The 8,168-nt window shown below is 42.0% G+C and overlaps 1 long non-coding RNA gene across 1 annotated transcript; it reads left to right on the top strand.

Annotated features, from left to right (window-relative positions):
- The first annotated feature begins 295 nt into the window (after window positions 1-295).
- On the top strand, window positions 296-7,530 carry LOC124504408 (uncharacterized). Its single transcript, XR_006960395.1, has 3 exons — window positions 296-333; window positions 5,323-5,382; window positions 6,932-7,530. It is a non-coding gene; the product is annotated as an uncharacterized LOC124504408 (long non-coding RNA).
- The last annotated feature ends 638 nt before the right edge of the window (window positions 7,531-8,168 follow it).

The raw sequence follows: 8,168 nt of genomic DNA, 5'->3' as shown, positions 1-8,168 counted from the left end.
AGAGTTTTTATCATAAAAGTGTATTTGTCAGTTGCTTTTTCTGCATCTATCAGAATGACCGTATGCTTTTTCTCCTCTATTATTTTATTTTATTTTTTTAATTTTTTTTAATGTTTATTTATTTTTGAGACAGAGAGAGACAGAGCATGAACGGGGGAGGGTCAGAGAGAGGAAGACACAGAATCTGAAACAGGCTCCAGGCTCTGAGCTGTCAGCACAGAGCCCGACGCGGGGCTCAAACTCACAGACCGTGAGATCATGACCTGAGCCGAAGTCAGACACTTAACCGACCAAGCCACCCAGGCGCCCCATCTCCTCTATTATTTTAATTTGGTGAGTTACACTGATTGATTTTTTTTTCCCTGTCAAATCAACCTTGCATTCCTAGGATACTCTTATTGGTCATGAGGTATTATTCTTTTTATATATTATTGTGTCTGATCTGCTAATATTTTGTTGAGAGTGTTTACAACTATGTTTGTGAGGGATGCTGGCCAGCCTCCTTTTCTCATGTGTTTGTCAGGTTTGGGTATTCGAGTTTACCAGCACCATAAAACAAACTGGGAAGTGTATCCCATCTTCCTCTATTTTTTTGAAAGAGTTTGTGTAACTTTGGTGTTATTTCTTCTTTGAATAGTTGATCAGCGTAATTACTGTGCCTACAATTCAGGTTTTCTGTTTCATCTTGTGTAAATACTGGTGATTTGTTATTTTTAAAGGATTTTTCCATTTCATCTATTTTGTAGAAACTATCGGTATAAAGGTCTTCACAGCATTCTCGTATTCTCTTTTTGTTATTTTAACGTCTGTAAAATCTGCATTGATAATCCCTCTTTCATTCCTGATATTGGTAATTTGTGTTTTCTATTTTTTCTTGAGCACTCTAACAAAGTTTATCAGGTTTTTTTGCTGTTATTCTTCACAAAGAAACAACTTTGGGGTTTGCTAGTTTTCTTTATTGCTTGCCTGTTTCTTATTACATTCATTTCTACTATATTTATTATATTACTTGTTCTCCTTTGGTTTACTTTGGGTTTGAGGTGGAATCTTAAGTCACTGATTTCAGACCTTTCTTCTTTTCTAATATAAGCATTTAAAGCCATAAAATTCCCACTAAGCCCTGCTTTAGCCACAACCCACAAATTTTGTTGTATTTTCATGATCATTAAGTTTTATATATTTTCTAGTTTCTCTTTGATTTCTTTTTTCACTCATGGGTTGTTTAGAAGTGTGGGTTTAATTTAATATTGGGGATTTCCTAGGTACCTTATTTTTATTGATTTCTAATTTAATTTAATTACCCTGTGATTAGAAGATACATGCTAGTATAATTTTGATCCTTTTTTATTTTATTAGGACTTGTTTTATAGCCCAGGTTATGGTCTCTCTTGGTAAACGTGTGCAGTAGAAAAGAATGTATATTTTCAGTTGTTGGGTATAGTGTTCTATAAATACCAGTTAAGTGAAGGGGCTGATAAGGCTGTTTAGAGCCTCTGTGACTTTACTGATTTTTTTTCTGGTGGTTCTATCAATTGTAGGAAGGATTAAAATATCCTACTATAATTGTAAATTTTTCTATTTCTTTTTTTATTCTGGCAATTCAAAATTTTTTTTTACTTATTTTGAGAGAGAGAAAGCACATGAGCAGAGAAGGAGCAGAGAGAGAGGGAGAGAGAATCCCAAGCAGGCTCCACACTGTCAGTGTAGAGCCTGATGCAGGGCTCGATATCACGAACCATGAGATCATGACCTGAGCCAAAATCCAGAGCCAGACACTTAAACAACTGAGCCACCCAGACACCCCTATTCTGTCAATTTTTGTTTTATGTATCTTGAAGCTCTATTCTTAGTCATGTACACATCAACAATCATTATGTCTTCCTTATTAATTGATCCATTGTACTTAAAGTTTATCTCTTTTTCAAAATTTATTGTTAACTTTATTGAGGAATGATTGACAAATATAATTGTATATATATTTAAAGTGTGAAATGTGATGATATACATATACATTGTAGAACGATTACCAAGATCAAGAAAATTAACAATCCGTTACCTCACATAGTTAACAAAGTTAGCTGTGTGTGTGTGTGTGTGTGTGTGTGTGTGTATGTGTGTGTGATAAGAATGCTTAAGATCTCCTCTCAGCAACTTTCAAGTCTACAATCTTGTATTATTAACTGTAGTCACCTTGCTGTACATTAGAGCCTCAGAACTTACTCTTATAACTGATAATTTATGACCCCTGACCTACATCATCCTGTTTTTTCCCACCTCTCTGCCCCCCAGGTCCCAGCTCCCTCCAACCATTCTATTCTCTGTTTCTGTAAAATTGGCTTTTTTTTTCTTTTTAGAGTCCATATATAAGTGATACCATACAGTATTTGTCTTCCTCTGTCTGGCTTATTTCGCTTACTGTAATGCCCTCCAGATTCATCCACGTTTTAGCAAATGGCAGAATTTTCTTCCTTTTCATGACAGAATAATATCCCATTGCCTATCTGTACCACATTTTTCTTTATTCATTTATCTGTTGAAGGACATTTAGGCTGTTTCTGTATCTTGGCTATAGTGCTTCAGTGAATATGGGTGAGAAAGTCCATCCCTTCTAGTCAGAATATAGCTTGGTCTTGCTTTTTAAAAAAGATCTAGTAAACTCTGCCTTTTAATTGGGGTATTTAGTTCATTAATATTTAATGTGATTATTGATGTGATTGTATCCAGGTCTACCATTATACTCTTTCTTTTCTGTTGTCCACTCCACTCTATTCTTAATTCTTCTGTTTCCCTGCCTTCTGTTGGATTATTTGACTATATTTCATAGTTTTGTTTTAACTTAGTTATTAGATTTTTTTTTAAGTTTATGTATGTGAGAGGCAGGTAGGGGCAGAGAGAGAGGAGAGAGTGAGAATCCCAAGCAGGCTCCCCACCGTCAGCATGGAGCCCAACACAGGGCTCAAACTCACGAACTGTTAGATCATGACCTGAGTTGAAGTTGGATGTTTAATGGGCTGAGCAACCAAGGTGCACCTAGATTTTTCGATATATAACTTTGCATTATTTCTTTGATGGTTTAGCTAAGGATTACAAAAAAAATCCTTAGATTCATTTTACAGTATACTTACAGTTAGTACTGAACATCTTTACATAAAATGTAGAAACCTTGAGACAGTGTAAGTCCATTTGCCACCCCGACCAACACTATCACCATTAAGTCCACAGCCTTTTAAATCACTATTCCCTTGTATGCAATGTGTCGTTTTTCTTTGCCTACTTGCAAGATTTCCCCTTTACTTTTCTTTTGCTGCAGTTTAATTACGATATGCCTAGATGCAATTTTATTCATAATTATCCTGTTTGGGATTCCCTATGCTCTGGATCTTTCAACAAATTTGGGAATTTCTTATCCAGTATTTTGTCAGATATATTTTCTGCCTCATTATCTCTCCCCTCTCCTTCTTAGACTCCCATTGACTTCATACTGAACTTTGGATATTCCCTACCCATCCTTAAATCTTACTCAGTTTTTTCAGTCTTTTTCCTTTTTTGTCTTCAGATTGGGTAATTCCTTTTGGCGGATCTTCCAGGTCACTCATCCTGTCATTCATTAGGGGAGTGGCTCCCTAACCAGGACTGTTTAATATTTAAACTTTTTAAATATTAGGTTTTAAAGTATAATAGAAGGCTCAGGTTTTAAAGTACAATAGAAATCCACAATACTAAGATTTATTAATGTTAACTATGTAATACCATGATTTCATATGCAATGAAGTTCAAAACCTCAGTCCTCAGTCTTGACAACTCTCTATAGAAAAATGGAGATTTTGTGATAAGTTCATAACTTGAGTCGAAGCCAGGGATCGAGTTAGGAGACAAACACCAAGCAGAGAGTTTACAACACAGTGTTATGAGGTGCTAAAATCCAGATGTGAACAAAGTGCCATGAGAGCACAGGGGTGCAGATGGCTGCCGCTATCCCAGAGAGTCAGGGAAGACCTTCAGAGGGTTGGCACTTAATCAGGCATTTTAGTTAGCAGGAATAGTCAGACTTTGTCAAAACTAGAACATTCTAGGCGGAAGGGCTCTGGGAAGGGGCTGCCATTGGGAGGAGGGGGAAGGAGGAAATGGAGGGTAGTGTCTCCAAGGTGGGGCAGGAGAGTGGTCTGTGTCAGGCTGTTTGAAGCTCAAGCTGAGAAATAGTTTGTTGCATCATGTGATGGTACTGGTGGGAAAGAGTAGGACACCTCCTTCATCCTAGGAAGACTAAAGCAAGCTCTGTCCTCCAGGAGCTCTCAGAGAAGCCAAACCAACCTCTGTTGGTTGAGAAGCCAAATCAACCTCCATTACACAAAAGAAGAAGAATACCCATGGCCATCATTCTGCTCCAGCCTCTATTTTCTCTCACCTAGCCTATGGTACTCTCCCAAAGGGCCTCCCCATTATTCCTTTTGCTCACTTTCAATCCATTTTCCACACTTGGAGCCAATCATCTTTTAAAACCACAAATCAGAACAGGTTAATCCATTGCTTAAAACCACTCACTGGCTTCCCACTGCACTTAGAACGCTCTGAATCCACACCACTTCCCATGGCTTCATGCCCAGCCTCCCTACCTTCACATCTGGTCACAATGGCCTTCTGGCTGGGCCTCGTCAGGCCAAGCTCTTATGGACATCAGGACTGTGTGCTGCCTATTGTCACTTTCCTCCCAGCTCACCATGTGGCTGGCTTCTTCTTGGCCGTTAGGTCCAGTGTGACTCCCTTCCCTACACCAGGTGCCTCCGCTATTAAAACCCATCACAAGGCATGAATACCAATTTGTAGTCTCTTAACCTGTTTGTTCACCTGATTCATATCTACCTCCTCCACTGGGACATAGACCACAATGGCAAGGATCTTGTAGCTCATTAAATCCCCAGCACCCAGTATAGTGCCCAGCATGTGGTAGATACTCGGAAAATATCCGTGGATAAATAGCTATAACTACATGTTAAAGGTCATGTGATTAACTCTGTATCACAGAGCAGGAGATGAGTAGAGGGTGAAGGATCAGAAGAGGAGAGAGAAAGCCCTGTTTGAAGGGGGCAGCCCTCGTTGCCACTAGCCTACCTGCAAGGAGGGCCCCTCATGATCTTGCTGTGGGTTGTGCAGCCCCCTGGGGGTGAAGGAGTAGGTTCGGCTGTGAAAATGATACTTTGGGTAAGGTAACCTCGTTCTCTGGGCACACTCCAGTAGGCACACTTCAGGGCTGGGATTTCCACATTCCCCAGAAGACCGATGTGGATGCAAACTCATTTCACCTCCCCTAATTCTTGCTTCTAGGCCGCAGGATGATTTGGAAGCCCTTGCTTGTTCCATCAGCTTCTCCAGCCCAGCTCTTAGGTGAGGAAACCTATTCTGTTCCCTAGGAGGCTTACATCTTATTCCAGAAAAGACAGTGCAAATAAGAGAATTCTTGAATATTCCATTCAGTTGCTTTTTTTAAAAAAACACTGTGGTTTCTAAACCTAGGATACATTTTTGAAACTCTCCTGCCCGAAACCCAGGCCAGGAAGCATCACGTACGTAGAAAATGCACACCTGAGAGTTGGAAGCACTGGGTAGGGAGACACATAAGCAGAAGCACGTGATGTCAACATGTGCTTTTATTGAGTGAGATGTGATGTTTCGAAAGTCTACAGCTCACACCCCGAGTGGAATTTCTTTCAGTAACAGTGCCATTAGCCAGTCTGGAACCCTCGTCCCACCATCCCCCAGTCACTCCCCTTGTCCTTTCTTATACACAGTCATGGATAGAATAAGAGCATCTCTCCTTGGCCGGGTCAGAGTGGAGCGTCACCTTCTTGACCCCCTCAGAGAATGTTTGTAGTGTTTTGCTGTTTTCTCTGCTGGGTGCGCTTGTGATAACTGATGGAGGCTCAGTCTGCTCCGGGGCTTCCTTGGCTTTGGCTTACAGGGCTCAATTTAGACACCCTGGGCTCAGTTCTCTCAGAATATTGAAATAGGATGCAAACACCCACCCTCCACCTCCAACATCCCCATCCTGTTCCCTTCTGCCCTCCTTCCTCCTCCCCAAACAACTGATATCTTAACTCGGTAGTACAGGCTTTAATACCCGTTGCAGTGAGTTTCTCGATCTCCGAATGTGTTTTTCCTGCCTCAGGCTCCCTGGGTCTTTGGCACAGAGAGCACGTGTCAAGAACAGAGCAGAGCATCTGGGTCAGAGGCAGACGTGCTCCTCCAGGCCAGGGAGCGGGCACAATTTCCAAGCCATCAGGACAGTGTGGCTGCTCAGGGTCCCTTCCTGGCTGGTCTCAGAGCAGTTGGACAATGATGTGCACGGTCCCTCTCCCCCAGAGCATCGGCCATGGTCCCTTGGAGACAATGGAGGTCTGGAGGCCTTTGTGAAACAGGCCAGGACATCCTCCTTAGGTCTCACACAGGCAAAATCATCAATATGACAATGCCACAAAGGCTCTGCTTCTGTGCATAAGCTTAGTTATAAGAGCTAAAAGGGAGTTTCCAGCAGAACACCCCCCCTCCCTGCCTAATCTGCCTCCTGCTTCCCACTTCCCACCAGACAAATATGCCTCCCTAAAATTTTAGAGATTCGTATTCTTGCTAGGGAAATAAGGAAGGAAGGAAGGAAGGAAGGAAGGAAGGAAGGAAGGAAGGAAGGAAGGAAGGAAGGGAGGGAGGGAGGGAGGGAGGGAGGAAGGGAGGGAGGGAGGAAGGGAGGGAAAGAGAAAGAAAAGAAACAAAGAAAGAAAAAGATCTTTCCTTTCCAGATTCCTCCTCTGAGCGAACTACATGAGGAGATGTCTGTAAGAAATTGTGGGTTGATATCTCAGACAGGGGGGAAAAAAAGCACTTTAAATGGACAAATCAGTCCAAACCACTAAGGTTATAACTCTTTCTCTTCCCTCTCCAGCAGAATAGTAAAACAGACGCGTTATTGGCAACTCCGTCGTGCTAAGGAGAGGCCGTCTCCAGCATGACATCAGCCAAATCTATTTCACCAGAGAGCCTTGCACTGCCTGATTTCCAACATGTAGAAGATGCACACGGGGGGCAGGGGAAGAAGGCATAAATGAGACACAGACTGGGGACTTTTTGATGTGTTTAGCACATTTTTGTGACTTCCTTTAACACCGCAGACCTTGGTTCTCCCACCATTAGGCAAACAAAAGACAAGCCGGGAGGGGGCAGGGAAGGTGACCCGTTCAGGAATAAGTTCTGCTCAACCTATTTAGCATTTTTAATTGAACCGCTGAAAAGGGGAGGCAAAAATGGGAAGACGAGAGTGAACACCACAGCCGAGTAACTTCAGATATAAAAAGTCCCTTCATTAAATCTGTTGTTTTTTAATTCATAATTGCACTTAAATAAAGAGGGACCTATGGGCAGCTGTTTCTAATATCGAGTCCCCACCGCACATGAAAGACGCATTTATTCCTGCAGCAGGCCTCCCTACCCTTGGGTGTTATCAGCTGAACATGTTTTGAACCTACCTAATGCATTTGAGGTAGCTTGGGTTTATTTTTCTTTCAATAAAATAAATGGTTTTGTAATTAAATTTCTGCACTGCTTGTGCTTAATGGTTACATTGACAAGTGCTAATGTATGGCAAGAGAATGAGTTTGAAATGAAACATGCTGTTTTTGAATCTGCAAGCAATTTTGCAGCGGGGCAATCAAACCCCTCATGCCAGCAAAACATTTTCATTAATCTGCTCACCACGCCCCTTGCCCACTCGGCTGGCCGAGAGAGGACACTTTTTAGCTCTACCCATCCCCCACCCTTGACTTGCCTTTTTCTCAAACACACACATGGACGCGCGCGCGCGCGCGCACACACACACACACACACACACACACACACACACACATATCATGAAGCGAGCCGTTGTTTGAAACCATTTTGTGGTCTCTGGCAGGCGAGCCGGTGGAAATTCGCTGACTTTACACCATGAAATGTTTCAGCTGTCCCCTCCGAGGGGACTGGCTGCCTCAACCTTTCAATCCCTGGCAGCCAGTCAACAAGAAAATCTGTCCCTCTGCTTTCCTATTTTTTTTTTAACATTTCCCCCTTAGCTAAATTTATTTTTGAATAAATCTTCTCATAGAAAATAGAGAACAGCTATTACCTATCTGGCCTCGGTCTGTGCG

This window comes from Lynx rufus, unplaced genomic scaffold (assembly GCF_022079265.1).
Source record: "Lynx rufus isolate CCGP_SWC_20201006 ecotype Redwood Valley unplaced genomic scaffold, mLynRuf1.p SCAF_8, whole genome shotgun sequence".
NCBI lineage: Eukaryota > Metazoa > Chordata > Mammalia > Carnivora > Felidae > Lynx > Lynx rufus.
The sequence above is the reverse complement of the archived record's forward strand: the minus strand, read 5'-3'. Positions and strand labels throughout refer to the sequence as shown.